The sequence below is a fragment of the Elephas maximus genome, chromosome 8 (genome assembly GCF_024166365.1).
Source record: "Elephas maximus indicus isolate mEleMax1 chromosome 8, mEleMax1 primary haplotype, whole genome shotgun sequence".
NCBI lineage: Eukaryota > Metazoa > Chordata > Mammalia > Proboscidea > Elephantidae > Elephas > Elephas maximus.
Window position 1 is genome coordinate 19,192,736 of NC_064826.1, and position 15,424 is coordinate 19,208,159.

The window sequence follows — 15,424 nt, forward strand, 5'->3', positions numbered from 1 at the left end:
TTTTTCCATCTTTTGAGTTTTAGTTTGTTTGTGTCTTTGTGTCTGAGATGTGTCTCTTGTAGGCAGCATATAGATGGATCATGTTTTTTTGATCCGTTCATCCACTCTGTGTGTCTTTATTGGTGTATTTAGTCCACTTACATTCAGTGTAATTATTGATAGGTATGAGGGTTTTTTTTTTTTTTTTTTTTTTTTTTTTATGAGTTTAGTGCTGTCATTTTGAATCCTTTTTTTGGTGTGTTGTTGATAGTTTCATTTTTCTTCCACTTAGTTTTCTGTGCTGATTCATTTTTGTTTACATATTCTCTTTTCCACTGTTGTTGCTTTTTAATTTGCTGAGTCTTTACTTTTTTTTTTATTTTGATGTGTAGGGTAGTTAGTTTCCTTTGTGATTACCTTAATATTTGCCCCTATTTTTCTAAGATTAAACCAATCTTTTATTTCTTTATATCGCCTTGACTTCCTCTCCATATGAAAGATCTATGACAACATTTTTTAGCCCTGTTTTTTGTTTTAATGTTGTCATTTTTTACATAATGAGGTCTCTGTTTCTCTGTTTTAGCTTTGATTTATTTTTGTGATTTCTCTGTCTGGGTTAATTTCTGGTTGCTCTGTTCTGTTTTCTAGTCTTTGGTTGTTATCTGATGTTATTGATTTTCTAACAGGAGGACTCCCGTTAGTATTTCTTAAATTTTGGTTTGGTTTTTGCAAATTCCCTAAAGTTCTGTTTATCTGGAAATGTCCTAATTTTGCCTTCATGTTTAAGAGACAATTTTGCTGGGTATATAATTCTTGGCTGGCAGTTTTTTTCTTTCAAGGTTTTATATATGTCATCCTATTGCCTCCTTGCCTACACGGTTTCTGCTGAGTAATCCAAGCTTAGTCTTATCGACTCTCCTTTCTAGGTGACTTTTGGTTTATCTCTTGGTGCTATAAAAATTCTCTCTTTATGTTTGGTTTTGGCAACTTTGATTATAATATATCTTGGTGACCTTTTTGTGGTCTACCTTGTGCGGGGTTTGATGAGCATCTCGGATAGCTGTCTTCTCATCTTTCATGATATCAGGGAAGTTTTCTGCCAATACATCTTCACACAGTTCTCTCTGTATTTTCTGGTATCCCATTGTATTCTGGTACTCCTAGCACTTGTAGGTTATTTCTCTTGATAGAGTCCCACAAAATTCTTAGGGTTTCTTCATTTTTTTGAATTCTTTAACCTGATTTTTCCTCAGATATGTTGGTGTCAAGTTCTGTATCTTCAATCTCACTGATTCTGACTTCCATGGCCTCAATTCTGCTTCTATGGCTTTCTGTTGAGATGTCTAACTCTGAAATTTTATTGTTAATCTTCTGAATTTATGTTTGCTGTCTCTGTATGGATTCTTGCAGCCGATGAAGTTTGTCATTATGCTTTTCTGTCTTAAGTTCTTCTATTGCTTTGTGTGCTGCTTGGCTTGTTCTGTGTTTTACCTGATCTCCTGAGAAGTTCTGTATATTAATCTTTTGTGTTCTTCCTCTGATAATTCCAGGAAATTCTCTTCATCTGGAAGATTTCTTTATTCTTTGTTTTGGGATTTTGCTGAAGCCATGATTGTCTGCCCCTTTATGTGATTTGATATTGACTGTTGTCTCTGAGCCATCAATAAGTTATTGTATTTATATATTTTATGTTTGCTTACTGTGTCCTAGCTTCTTATTTTGTTTTTATATATCCAAATAGACTGCTCAAGTGACCTAGTTTGATAATTAGCATCTTTGAAGCTCTGTCGTCCTGTCACCAGGTGGTTAGAGCTGCTACTAGGTATATGAGCCCAGGAGTTCATTTACTCTTCTTGTATGGATTCAACTGAGGTGTCCAGGTAGTTGGTTACCAAGTGTGTGGTGTAGGCTCTCACCTACAGTCTTAGACGAGCAGGGGGCTGACAGCCACCCCTGAGAGTGTGTGAGGAAAGCATGTTTGTGTTCCGTAGAGCGTGTAGGTGGGTGGGTTTTTCATCCGGACTATGGGCACTCAATGCTGTTGGCTGTAAGGACTGGGACGCACCACTTATCCTTGGACTGCTGTTGTGGGTGGCTAGGTGGTATGGCTTGAACCACCAATCCTCAGGCCCCGATATGGGTAAATGAGGACCCTGCTTAATAGGCAGAAGAGTGTCAGTCACCACAAACCTGCCTCTCCACCACAGAGCTGAAATAGATGAAGTTAGGCTTCAGGTATATACCCTGTTGTACTGTGCTAATGAGGGCCTGTGTTGTTGAAATGGGCCCACACAGGTCTATGCAGGGGTGAAGGACATTCAAAGTCCATGGACCCCTTATTGCCTGTGCCTGGGCAAAGCAGCTGTTTCTGCCCTGAGTTCCTGGCTTAGATTATTATTTTCCCATTTCTTAATTTGTTCCTTCTCCAAGGCTGGGAGAATAGCTCAGGGTATGCAGAGGTCGCTACATCCAGCTCCGGGAAAGTGGCTATCGCTGAAGCCAACTTGGGACCCAGTGCAGAGCGGGATGGGTCAGGTAAATGGCAGAGAGTTTTTCACAAAGTTGTTGTTGTTTGCTTCCTGCAGTAGATTAGATGCGAGTACTTATCTTTTGCTGATTGTGCACTGCTTTTTGCTGATTCTCGAGTCGCGAGCAGACTCTCCTCCCCTTGGACCCTCCCAGTGCAGAAAACGCATCCCAAACGCCACCGTTTGCCTCACCACACTTGCGCCAGTGGATCCGGCCTGTGGGGTGTTGGTTCTCGCCAGGTGATGTCCACCAACTCCTTGCTGCTTCTGAACTGTCTCCCCTTCCACCGGCCGCTCAGTCCGATTCCTCAACTTTGCCTTTGATGTTCAGGGCTCCTAGATTGTCATATATAATCGATTCACTTATTTTTTTGGGTCTTTGTTGTAAGAGAGAGACACGAAGCATCTGACTACTGTGCCACGTTGGCCCTGCTTCCTGCACTTAGTTTTTTTCTGAGGTTGGTACATACAACTCGAATTTCTAGGTAATGCTAGTTCCTCAATTTTGTCAAATCAGTCTTTAAAGGAGTTGTAGTAATTTGCACAGACATTGCTCCGAATTCTCACCATTTCTTATTCTGAAGCCTGAATATTTTCCATTTGGAAGAATGTGTAATGGCATCTCATTGTGGTTTTAATTTGCATTTAGATTATTACTGCTGAGGTCAAAACTTCATACATTTAGTAACAATTTTACTTTTCTGCGAATTGCCTGTTCATATTATTTGCTAGTTTATTTTTCCTGTTGATTATTTATAGATTTAAAAATTTATTGTTTTCAAAAATCAGCTTTACAATTCAGTCAGTTTTGACAAGTGTATAGAGTCATGTAACCCCAACCATAGTCATGAGATAGAAACTTTTCCACACCACAGAACATTCCCTTATATACTTTAGTTGTCAACACCCTCCCTGGCCCCCAGCACCTGGCAACCACTGGTGTAATTTCTGACAATATAATTTTGCATTTTCTGAAACTCTGTTTAATCATATAGGATATTGTATAATCTTTTATGATTTATGTCTTGCTTCATTCACTTAGGTTATAGCTTTTGAGATTGATTAAACTTTTTATGTGTATCTGTAGTTCATTCTTTTTTATTGCTGAGTTGTTTTCCATTGTATGGATATAGTCTCGTTTATTTGTCAGTTCACAAGCTGATGGATATTGAGATTATTTCCAGTTTATGGGTATTATGAATAAAGCTGCTAAGAATATTCAAGTCCAAGTCTTTGTGTGGATCTAGGTTTTCATTTCTTTTTGGTTAATTTCTAGGAATGGGATTGTTGGGTTTGCATTTCCCCGGTAAAGAATGATGTTTAGCAGTTTTTCCTGTGCGTTTTTGCCATCAATATGTCTTCTTCGGTGAAGTGTGTGTCCAAATCTTTTACTTTTTTTTTTTTTTTGAATTAGATTATCTTCTTATCGAGTTGTAAGTGTTCTTTGTATATCCTGGATACAGGTCCATTATGAGATATGTGTTTTGCAAACATTTCTCCTCAGTCTGTAGCTTTCCTTTTCATTCACTTACCACTGTTTTGGGGGGATGGGGAATAAAATTTACATACAACAAAATTTACTCTTTTAGGGGACAGTTCTATGAGTTTTGACAAATGCATAGAGTAGTGTAATCACCACCACACCCAAGATTTAGAACGTTTGTATCACCTCAGAAAGTTGCCGTGCTTCTTTGTATCATCTCTTCCCCCCATGGTTAGCTCCTGGTATCCAGTGACCTCTTTTCTTTCTTTAGAAGTTTGCTTTATCCAAGATGTCATATGAAGGGTGTCATATTCTATGAAGCCTTTTGAGTTTTGTTTTCAGTCACTTAGCATAATGGATTTGAGATTCATCCATGTTAGTTTATCCAGTAGTTTATTCTTTATAATTTTTTTTATAGTATTCATTATAGTATTCCACTATATGAATGTATCTCAGTTTATCCCTTTACCAAGGATATTTGGGTTGTTACCTGTTTTTGATGGTTTTGAATAAAGTTGCTGTCAACATTCTTGTACAGGCTTTTGTATAAACATAAGATTTTATTTTCCTGGGCAGATATCTAGGAGTTAAATTGCTGCATTATGTGGTAGGTGCGTGTTTATAAGAAATTGCCAGCCTGTGTTCTGAAGTGGATGTCTCATTTTATGTTGCCACCGGCACTGAGAGCTGCAGTTGTTCTGCATCCTGTGTATACTAGCCAACACATGGTATTGTCAGTGGCTTTTGTTCTTTTTTTCCTTTATCTTCTATCCCATCCTAGTAGGTATGTAGTGGTGTCTCGGTGTGATTTTAATTTGCATTTTTTAATGGATCCCTGATGGTGCAGTGGTTAAGAGCTCAGCTGCTAACCAAAAGATGAGCAGCTTGAATCCACCAGCTGTTCCTTGGAAACCCTGTGGGGCAGTTCTGCTCTGTCCTAGAGGGTCACTGTGAGTTGGAGTCCACTCGACAGCAACAGATTTGGGTTTCTTTTAATGACTAATGATTTTGAACATCTTTCATGTGCTTGTTTGCTTTCCATATATCTTCCATGGTGAAGGATCTCTTCAAATCTTTGACCATTTTTAAAAAATTGGGTTGTTTGGTTTCTCATTACTGGGTTCTGAAAGGTCTTTACATGATCTGGTTACAAGTCCTTTATCAAATATGTTTTGCAAGTAGTCTAGTTTGTGGCTTGTCCTCTCATTTTCTTAATAGACTTTTGGAGAACAGAAGTTTTTAATTTTGGTCAAGTCCAATTTATCATTTTTTTCTGTTACCGATTGTGCTTTTGATGCATTGTCATAGAAATCTTTGCCTAACTTACCAAAGACCGCAAAGATTTTCTCCTATGCCTTTTGCTGGTTTTGTAGTTTTGTATCTTACGATTACTTTAGGATTCATTTTGAATTAATTTTTGTGTATGGTATAATGTAAGGGTTTGTTTTCTTCTCCTTCCTCCTCCTCCCCCCCTTCTCTTTTTTCCTTTTCCTCAGCAAATGGTTCTGGAAAAATCGAATGTGCATATTGTGATGGTTAAGGTTGTGTGTCAGCTTGGTAGGGCCGTGGTTCTCAGTAGTTGGGCAGTTAGGTAATGATGTAGTTTGGCAGTTAGGTAATGATGTAGTTATCCTCCACAATATAATCTGATGTGATCAACCAATCAGTTGTAAGGGGAGTTTCCTCAAGGGTATGGACTGCATGCAATATATATATGAATGTTCTGGCGAAGCTTGCTTGCTCTGGATCCTGAATCTGGCTCATCATCATCTGATGTCCAGTTCTTGGGACTTGAGCCAGCTGTCTGCTATATTGCCTGCCTATCTTGGGATTCGTCAGCCTCCATAGCTTGTGAGCCAGTGGCTTGCTATATTATCTGCTGATCTTGGAATTTGTCAGCCTCCACAGCCTTTGAGCCAGTAGCCTGCCACCTTGCCTGCCAATTTTGGGTTCATCATCCCCTGCAGCTACATGAGTCAGGAGAAGCCTCCATCCTGATGCCTGACCCACAGACTTGGAACTTGCCAGCCTCTACAGTCACATGAACCTTCAGATAAATCTTCCCCCCTGCCCCATGTATATGCTTCTCTGGTTTTGCTTCTCTAGAGAACCCAGCCTAAGACATTTGGTACCGAGAGTGGTTCTAGATAAACAAAATCTTAAGAATGAGTTTTCTAAATTGGTTCTCAAGTATGATTAGTCTCAGAGGTGCTCATGACTCTTCTTCCAGTAATAAAGAGGGCGCTGTTGATCCATGGCAAGCCGTGGCAATATTAATGTGCAAAATGCCAGCGCATGTCTTGGTGAGAAGCGAGGCTCTGGATGATTTCATGTTTGGTACTTTTCTACAATTTTGTCAGAATGAGAAGTATAGGGAGCTGGTTGGTTGGTTCTACTTTCACTTGACAAAGTGGTGAAAGAAAGAGATGAGCTCAGGGCTTCAGAGTCACAGCTCAAGTGCTGCATAAAAGACCTCAAAGTTGCCACTTGTGTCCTGAAAGAAAGCTTTATTTCTTACAGTAACAAAGCTGATATTGCCAAAATCTAAACCTGGAGCCTTATTTTAAGAGTAGCTGAATTACAATGCCAGCTGAATTCCTAACCTTGAATAGTGTCTGAAGTTAAAAAGAGGGCATTGATTGGGAAGAAACAGGATCCTGAAGCTGGGAATACTGAGCCCCTAAATTCCGTTGAATAACTCCTGCCAACAGAACCAGCCCTCTCATTCCCATCTGAAGAGATTCCTCCATCTTTGTCTGCTAAACTACTCTCACTATAATCTCCTCCATCTGATGAGATTAACCAGCTGTGTCTGAAGAGCCTTTGTCTGAGATATCGCCTGGGGCAGAGTTGGAGTCATCACCTGGGGTGGCATCTAAGTCATTGTCTGAGGCGTCGCCTGGGGTAGATGCCTTACAAGACATTGCTGATGTTTCCAGGACCCACCCCATCATTCATTTTGCTTCGAGGCCTATAACTAGGCTTAAGTCCCAGCAAGTCCCAAAAGATGAAGTACAAAGTGTGACCCAGGAGGAGGTACTCTACACTCCAAAAGAACTATTAGACTTTTCTAATGTGTACAAACAGAAACCTGTGGAATACATGTGGGAATGGCTATTAAGGGTGTGGGATAATGGTGTAAGAAACAAAGTTGGGTCAGTTGGAACTTATTGATGTGGGCCCACTAAGCACAGATTCTTCATTCAGTATTTTAGCATGAGAGGTTAGGAAAGGATCTAATAGTTTATTTGGTTGGTTCACTGAAGCATGGATTACATGGTGGCCTACACTAAATCAAGTTGAAGTACCATACCTGCCTTGGTATACTGTAGAAGGTATCCAGAGGTTTAGGGAAATTGGCATGTTAGAATGGATTTATCAGGTTAGATCCACAGAACCACACATGAAGTGCCCAGAGGGCATACATTTTACCACAATGGTGAGGAACAAATTTGTGAAGGGAGTCCCAGCATTCTTGAAGACTGCTGTGATTGCTATTTTATGTAAGTCAGATTTGATAGTGGGAACTGCCCTAACTGAATTAAGACACCTAACTACAGTGGGGTTGATTGGACATCATGGTGGTAAGAACCAAGTGGTGACACTCAGTCAACAAAGACAAAGTATGTGTGGTTACTGTAATGGACAGCAGAGTCAAAGCAGTAATCAGAATAGCCTGACTCGTATGGATTTATGGTGTTGGCTACTTAGTCATGTTGTCTGTAGGAGTGAAATAGGGGAAATTTGCTAAATATTTACTTGATCTATACAAGAATTCTAGGTCAAGTGGATGGCAGTCTAAATCAAATTGCCAGAATAGAGAGTCATGGCCCCTCAATCAATTCCCAGACTTAAGCAGTTTACAGACCCGCAACCCCTTGAATGAAGGGGAGGCCAGATCCCTTTGAGGAAGGGCACCACTACACTGCCAAAATTTATACTGTTAATCTTTATCCCAGCTTTCCCCAAAGGGATTTATGGTCTTTTACGAGAGTGACTGTTCACTGGGGAAAAGGAAAAAATCAGACTTTTTGGGGATTTCTGGATGCTGGCTCTGAACTAATTCCAGGAGGTCCAAAATATCACTGTGGCCCACCAGTCAGAGTGAGGGTATATGGAGATCATGTTATTAATGGAGTCTTAGCTCAGGTTCATCTCACGGTGGGTCCAGTGGGCCCCTGAACCTATCCTGTAGTGATTTCTCCAGTTCTAGAATGCATAATTGGAGTAGATATACTCAGCAACTGGCAGAACCCCCATACTGGGTCTCTGACAAGTGGAGTAAGGGCTATTATGGTAGGAAAAACCAAGCAAAAGCCATTAGAACTGCCCTTGCCTAGGAAAATAGTAAACCAAAAGCAATGCCGCGTTTCTGAAGGGATTGCAGAGATCACTGCCATTATCAAGGACTTGAAGGATGCAGGGGTGGTGATTCTCATCACATCCCCATTCAGCTTGCCTCTTTGGCCTGTGCAAAAACAGATGGACCTTGGAGAATGACAGTGGATTCTCAAAAACTTAGCCAGGTGGTAACTCCAATTGCAGCTACTGTTCCAGATGAGATTTCATTGCTTGAGCAAATTAATACATCTCCTGGTACCTGGTACACCATTATTGATCTGGCCAATGCCCTTTTCTTGATTCTGGTTTCAAAGGAATACCAGAAGCAGTTTGCCTTCAGCTGGCAAGGCCAGCAATACATATTTACTGTCCTACCTCAGCATTATATCAGCTTTCCAGCCCTATGTCATAATTTAGTCTGCAGGGACCTTGATCGCCTTTCTCTTCCACAGGACATCACACTGGTCCATTACATTGATGACGTTGTGCTGATTGGACTTAGTAAAGAAGAAGTGTCAATGACTTAGAACTTATTGGTAAAACGTTTGTGTGCTAGAGTGTGGGAAATTAATCCCACAAACATTCGGGTACCTTCTACCTCTGAAATTTCCAGGATTCCAGATACTCCTTCTAGAATGAAGAGTGAGTTTTTACAGTTGGCCCCTCCTACAACTAAAAAGGAGGCATAATGCCTGGTAGGCCTCTTTGGATTTTGGAGCCAACATATCCCTTATTTGGGTGTGCTACTCTGGCCTCTTGATCAAGTGACTCAAAAAACTTTTAGTTTTGAGTGGGGCCGAGAACAAGAGAAGGCTGTGCAAAAGGTTCAGGCTGCCATGCAAGCTGGTCTGCCACTTGGGCCATATGATGTGACTGACTCAATGGTTGTTGAAGTGTCAGTAGAAGATAGAAATGCTGTTTGGAGTCTTTGGTAGGCCCCTATTGGTGAATCACAGCACAGACCTTAAGGATTTTGGAGTAAAGCCCTGCCATCCTCTGTAGATACTCTCCTTTTGAGAAACAGCTTTTGGCTTGTTACTGGGTCTTAGTAGAGATCAAATGCTTAAACATGGGCCACCATGTCACCACGTGGCCTGAGCTACCCATCATGAGCTGAGCATTGTCTGATTCACAGAGCCATAAAGATGGACATACACAGCAGCACTCCATCACTAAATGGAAGTGGTATATACAAAATTGGGCTTAAGGAGGACCTGAAGGCACAAGTAAGTTGTGTGAGGAAGTGGCCCAAATACCCATGGTCTCCATTCCTGCCATATTACCTGCCCTCTCCCAGTCTGTATCTATGGCCTCCTGGGGAGTTCATTATGATCAGTTGAATGATGAAGAGAAAACTTGTGCCTCGTTTTCAGATGTGATATGTAAGCAGCATTCGAAAGTGGACAGTGACAGCACTATAGCCCCTTTCTGGGACCTCCCTGAAGAACAATGGTGAAGGGAAATCCTCCTAATGGCCAGAAGTTTGAGCAGTGCACCTGGTTGTTTACTTTGCTTGGAAGGAGAAATGGCCAGATATGTGATTGTATACTGATCAGGCTGTGGCCAGTGGATGGTCAGGGAACTGGAAGGAACATGATTGGAATATTGGTGACAGGGAGGTATGGGGAAGAGGTATGTGGATAGACCTCTCTGAATGGTCCAAAGAAGTGAAGATGTTTGTGTCTCGTGGGAATGCTCACCAAAGGGTGACCTTGGCAGAGGACGATTTTAACAATCGAGTAGATAGGATGACATGTTCTGTTGAAACCAGTCATCTTTCACCAGTCACTACCATCACGGACCAATAGGCTCATGAACAAAGTGGCCATGGTGGCAGGGAGGAGGTTATGCTTGGGCTTAGCAACATAGACTTCCACTTACCTAGGCCAACTAGGCTGTAGCCTCTGATGATTGCTGTAGCCACTGATGAATGCCACTGATGAATGCCAGCAGCAGAGACTAACACTGAGTCCCTGATATGGCACCATTCCTTGAGGCAATCACCAGCAACCTGGGTGGCAGGTTGATTACACTGGACCGCTTCCATCACGTAAAGGCTGCATTTTGCTCTTACTGGGAACACTTAACACTGGATACGGATTTGTCTTCCCTGTATGCAATGCCTCTGCCAAAACTACCATCCGTGGACTCACAAAATGCCTTAGTCACCATCATGGTATCCCACACAGTATCATCTCGGATCAAGGGACTCACTTTACAGCAAATGAAGTATGGTAATAGTCCCATGTTCATGGAATTCATTGGTCTTACCATGTTCCCCATCATCGAGAAACAGCTGGCTTGATAGAACAATGGAGTGGCCTCCCAGAGACACTGTTACAGTACCAGCAAGTTGGCAACACTTTGCTGGGTTGGGACAATGTTCTCCGGGAGGCTGTATATGCTCTAAACCAGCATCCAATATTTGATGTGGCTTCTCCCATGGTCAGGATTCATGGTTCCAGGAATCAAAGGATGGAGATAGGAGAAGCACCAGTCACTATTACCCCTCGTAACCCACTCACAAAATTTTTGCTTTCTGTCCCCATAACCCCATGCTCTGCCAGTCTAGAGGTCTTAGTTCTGAAGGGAAGAATGCTCCCACCTGGAGACACAACACAGATTCCATTGAACTGGAAGTTAAGAACGCCACCTGGGCACTTTGAGCTCCTCATGCCTCTAGATCAATAAGCAAAGAAGAGAGTTACCATATTGACACATATGGAAGAAGATAGAGTTACATTTGCAGATTGGAACATTCTGTCTTGTTTCATTGATCTCTCTATGTCTATTCGTATCCTAGTACCACACTGTCTTTTTTTTTTCCCCAGATATTCTGTGATTTTATTTATATGACATGTCCATAATAGGCAAATCTACAGAGAAAGAAAATAGATAAGTAGTTGCCTAGGACTGGGGGAAGCTTGGAGGAATGACTGGGGGAGATTAGGGAGGAGGTGATAAAAGTGTTCTAAACTGATTATGGTGATCTTTGTACAACTCTGTAAATATACTAAAAATATTGAAATATATACTATAAATAGGTGAATTATGTGATGTGAATTATTCCTCAATCAAGCTGTTTTTTTAAGCCAATAAAGGAGATAAAATAGAGTACTAGAAGTACGTGATTAACCCAAAAGAATGTATGGAAAAGTAAGAACAAAGAATCAAAGAACATAGGAAATAAATAGAAAACAAGTAGAAGAATGGTCAAATTAAACCCAACCATATCTATAAATATATTAGCTGTAAATTGACTAAACACCCCAATTAAAAGGCAGAGATTGAGATGGGAACAACCTAAGTGTCCATTAACGGATGAATGGATAAGCAAATTGTGGTACATACATACAGTGGGATACTAAATGATGGTAAAGAATAATGGTGAGTGCTCGAAACATAACATGGGTGAATCTGGAGGACATTATGCTGAATGAAATAAGTCAATCACAAAAGGACAAACACTATTTGCTTTCATTCTTATTTGATTCTTTGAATTTCTTTATTCCGTCCTTAGTTTGTTCTATAACCCAGTAGTTTTCAAGCAAGGTGTTGTTCAGTTTCCATGTTTGTTTTTTTTTCCTTGCTTTTTCTGTTATTGATTTCTGCATTTATAGCTCTATGGTCAGAAAAGATGCTTTGTAATATTTTGACTTTTTAGATTCTATTAAAGCTTACTTTATGGCATAATATGTGGTCTGTTCTGGAGAATGTTCCATGTGCATTGGGAAAGAACGTATACTTGGCTGGTCTTGGGTGGAGTGTTCTGTATATGTCTGTGAGGTCAAGTTGATTGATTGTGGCATTTAGATCTCCTGTGTCTTTATTGAGCTTCTTTCTGGATGTGGTGTCCTTCACCGAAAGTGGTGTGTTAAAGTCTCCTACTATTATTGTGGAGCTGTCTATCTGTCTTTTCAATGCTGTTAGAGCTTGTTTTACGTATCTTGAAGCCCTGTTGTTGAGTGCGTAAATTTTTATTATGGTTTTATCCTCTTGGTGTATTGACCCTTTAATCATTATGTGGCGTCCTTCCTTATCCTTTGTGGTGGATTTTGCTTTAAAGTCTATTTTGTCAGATTGATATTGCCACTTCTGCTCTTTTTTGGTTGTTGTTTGCTTGATGTGTGTTTTTTTCCATCCTTTAAGTTTGTGTCTGAGATGTGTCTCTTGTAGGCAGCATATAGATGGATCATGTTTTTTTTTTTTTTAAATCTATTCTGCCCCTGTCTGTCTATTTATTGGTGCATTTAGTCCATTTATGTTCATTGTAATTATTGATAGGTATTAGTTTTTTTTTTTTTTTTAGTTTAGTGATGTCATTTTGAGGCTTTTTGTATGTGTTGTTGACAGTTTCTTTTTTCCACTTAATTTTTGTGCTAATTTCTTGTATATATATTTTCCTTTCCTCTTTTTCATTATTGTGCTTTTGTATTTGCTGAGTGCTTATTTTTGTTTTTGTTTTTTTTAATTTTGATGTGTAGGGTTGTTAGTTTCCTTTGTGGTAACCTTGGTATTTACCCTTATTTTTCTAAGTTTAAACCAATTTTTTATTTCTTTGTATCACCTTGACTTCCTATCATTATGAAAGATCTATGACTACATTTTTTAGTCCCTGATTTTTCTTTTAATGCTGTCATCTTTTACATAATGATGTCTCTGTTTCCCTGTTTAGAGTGTCTTAGCTTTCATTTATTTTTGCGATTTCCCTATCTGGGTTGCAATTTGGTTGCTTTGTCCTGTTTTCTAGTCTTGGGTTGTTATCTGATGTTATTGGTTTTGTAACGGGAGGACTCCCTTTAGTATTTCTTAAATTTTGGTTTGGTTTTTGCAAATTCCCTAAAGTTCTGTTTATCTGGAAATGTCCTAATTTTGCCTTCATATTTGAGAGAGAGCTTTGCTGGGTATATAATTCTTGGCTGGTAGTTTTTTTCCTTCAAGGCTTTATGTATGTTATCCCATTGCCTTCTTGCTTGCATGCTTTCTGCTGAGTAGTCCAAGCTTAGTCTTTTTGTCTCTCCTTTGTAGGTGATTTTTGGTTTATCCCTAGCTCCTCTTAAAATTCTCTTTATCTTTGGTTTGGCAACTTTGATTATAATATGTCTTGGTGGCTTTCTTTTGAGATCTACCTTCTGTGGGGTTCAATGAGCATCTTAGATAGATATCTTCTCCTCTTTCATGATAACAAGGAAGTTTTCTCCTAACCTGTCTGCTAATCTGTTATTCCCCCCCCCGCCCCCGTTCTGGTACTCCAATCATTTGTAGGTTATTCCTCTTGATGATAGAGTCCCCCATAATTCTTAGGGGTTCTTCATTTTTTTTTAATACTTTTTATTGTGCTTTAAGTGAAAGTTTACAAATCAAGTCAGTCTCTCATACAAAAACCCATATAAACCCTGCTACACACTCCCAATTACTCTCCCCCTCATGAGACAGCCCGCTCTCTCCCTCCACTCTCTCTTTTTGTGTCCATTTCGCCAGCTTCTAAACCCCTCCACCCTCTCATCTCCCCTCCAGGCAGGAGATGCCAACATAGTCTCAAGGGTCCACCTGATCCAAGAAGCTCACTCCTCACCAGTATCCCTCTCCAACCCATCGTCCAGTCCAATCCATGTCTGAAGAGTTGGCTTCGGGAATGATTCCTGTCCTGGGCCAACAAAAGGTCTGGGGGCCATGACCCCCAGGGTCCTTCTAGTCTCAGACAGACCATTAAGCCTGGTCTTATGAGAATTTGGGGTCTGTTTCCCACTGCTCTCCTGCTCCCTCAGGGGTTCTCTGTTGTGTTCCCAGTCGGGGCAGTCATCGGTTGTAGCCGGGCACCATCTAGTTCTTCTGGACTCAGGCTGATGTAGTCTCTGGTTCATGTGACCCTTTTGGTCTCTTGGGCTCGTAATTGCCTTGCGTCGTCGGTGTTCTTCATTCTCCTTTGATCCAGGTGGGTTGAGACCAATCGATGCATCTTAGATGGCTGCTTGCTAACGTTTAAGACCCCAGATGCCACTCTTCAAAGTGGGATGCAGAATGTTTTCTTAATAGGATTTATTATGCCAACTGATTTAGATGTCCCCTGAAACCATGGTCCCCAGACCCCTGCCCCTAATACGCTGGCCTTCGAAGCATTCAGTTTATTCAGGAAACTGCTTTTGGTTTAGTCCAATTATACTGACCTCCCCTGTATTGTGTGCTGTCTTTCCCTTCACCTAAAGTAGTTATTATCTACTAATTAGTGAATACCCCTCTCCCACTCTCCCTCCCTCCCCCTCTCATAACCACGAAAGAATGTTTTCTTCTCAGTTGAAACTATTTCTCAAGTCCTTATAATAGTGGTCTTACACAATATTTGTCCTTTTGCAACTGACTGATTTCACTCAGCGTAATGCCTTCCAGGTTCCTCTGTGTTACAAAATGTTTCACAGATTCCTCACTGTTCTATATCGATGCATAGTATTCCATTTTGTGAATATACCATAATTTATCCATTCATCCATTGATGGGCACCTTGGTTGCTTCCATCTTTTTGCTATTGTAAATAGTGCTACAATGAACATGGGCGTGCATATATCTGTTCCTGTAAAGGCTCTTATTTCTCTAGGATATATTCCAAGGAATGGGATTGCTGGATCGTGTGGTAATTCTATTCCTAGCTTTTTAAGGAAGCGCCAAATCGTTTTCCAAAGTGGTTGTACCATTTTACATTCCCACCAGCAGTGTATATGTGTTCCAGTCTCTCCACAGCCTCTTCAACATTTATTCTTTTGTGTTTTTTGGATTAATGCCAGACTTGTTGGAGTGAGATGAAATCTCATTGTAGTTTTGATCTCCATTTCTCTAATGGCTAATGATCGTGAACTTTTTTCTCATATATCTGTTAGCTACCTGAATGTCTTCTTTAGTGAAGTGTCTATTCATATCTTTTGCCCATTTTTAAATTGGGTTATTTGTCTTTTTGCAGTTGAGTTTTTGCAGTATCATGTAGCTTTTAGAGATCAGGTGCTGATCGGAAATGTCATAGCTAAAAACTTTTTCCCAGTCTGTAGGTAGTCTTTTTACTTTTTTGGTGAAGTCTTTGGATGAGCATAGGTGTTTGATTTTT

General features: G+C 40.4%; 1 protein-coding gene across 1 annotated transcript in view; it reads left to right on the plus strand.

The window, feature by feature from the left end:
- The window catches only part of COPG2 (COPI coat complex subunit gamma 2), a 572,624-nt gene that overhangs the window by 46,553 nt on the left and 510,647 nt on the right, over window positions 1-15,424 (plus strand). The gene's annotated exons all lie outside the window — the stretch shown is intronic.